Here is a 1,510-nt window from a genome sequence, read left to right on the forward strand (position 1 = left end):
TTTTTCTTGGACAGAAACATAAAAAAAAGGAGAGATATTTACTGTTGTAAATGTCTGCTGATGTTTACAGATGAGGCTGAAACAACAGCTGTTGGCTGTACTGCAAAAAGCAACTGTGTGCTCAGGAAAGTCCTCCCCAGAAAGACTGTGGTCTCAAAAGTCAGTTTTCAAAGAGTTTTGAAAGGTTCGTTGGAGTCAAAGATGTCAATATTGGGATGGAGGAGCTCTCTTGAGAGCTGCCACAGAGCTGTAGGCCTCGGGGGCCCAAGAGTAGGCCTATGAACCTGTGAGTAGCAGCTGAAGAGCAGGGCCTAGGAGCACAGTCTACCAAGGCAACCTGATCACGGAACAGGTTGGCTTTGATACATCAATTTCCAGGCTCCAAAGATCCACCCAGATTAGGCACAAGCCATTCCTTCCTAGATGGATGCAGACTGGTCCCTCAAGGACTGCCAGCAGTTTCATTGTCCACCATACTGTGAGCAAACACCCTTTCCCTTTGCGAAGGGCCTGCTCCTACAGACCATGCAAGCTATTAGTGGTGGAGGAGGAGCTGCTGAGGCAGACTGAAAATCATCAGGGTGTAACCACACGTGGCTGGAATTGTTGTGTATCTTTTTTGAAGGAGACTCATCTTTGGGAAGTGGGGCAATTGTGAAGTGCTTTTTCTCTGTTTTCTTATCAATCAAACTCTTTGCTAGAAATAAAGCAGAAAGGTTCCAACTGAGTCATTTTATTTGGAGTTCTAACTCGAGAGTGGCTTTGTTCCCCCATCCCACAGAAATTTTTCTCCATGTTTATTATGCACTTTTGGAAAATAAACAGGGCTCAGAATGAGTTGTTTCTCATGGGAAAATGGTCTGTTGGGAGCACATTACACATTCCATTTGCTAATGAGAGTCTTCTGATAATTTTAACCATGCATTGCAAATGCGGGCAGCCCGCATCACATCTGCAGTGCTCAGATAGCATGGAACTGCTCCAAACTGCTTCTCAAACACATAGTTCTAAAATTTCCCATATATTTACTATTCCCTCATTCTGGTCACTAATGCACATTTATCCAGAAGACAAACTATGTGCATATTGATAGTTTAGTTGTTACACGTGCCATAGTATTAACAGATAATGGACTGTCTTTCAAAGAACATAGGAACAGATGCCTAAAGAAATAAGTGAATCAGTCTAAGGAAACTCAAAGACTAAATGTTTCAAGGAAGAAAGATAAGTGGCCTCAGCTTAAAGCAGTTGAAGCAATAAGAAATCTCAAATTAGAGATACGCTTCATGAAAGAGTTTCATATAGCTGGTTGTAAAGAAAGAGGAGATGCAGGCTGCTGCCAGAAGGATTTCAAGGACAAGTCGAATCGGCAAACAGCTGCAGCTCTAATTTCTGTTTTCAGCACTCATAGTCAGAATGACGAGGTCCGGGAGATGGGATCTTCGACTCCTGCAGAGTGGACATGAAAATACAGATCTGGGAAAGAAATATCAATGATGGTGCCCAGAGC

Source organism: Cyrtonyx montezumae, unplaced genomic scaffold (genome assembly GCF_038088225.1).
Source record: "Cyrtonyx montezumae isolate F1298 unplaced genomic scaffold, pur_monq_1.0 scaffold_8, whole genome shotgun sequence".
NCBI lineage: Eukaryota > Metazoa > Chordata > Aves > Galliformes > Odontophoridae > Cyrtonyx > Cyrtonyx montezumae.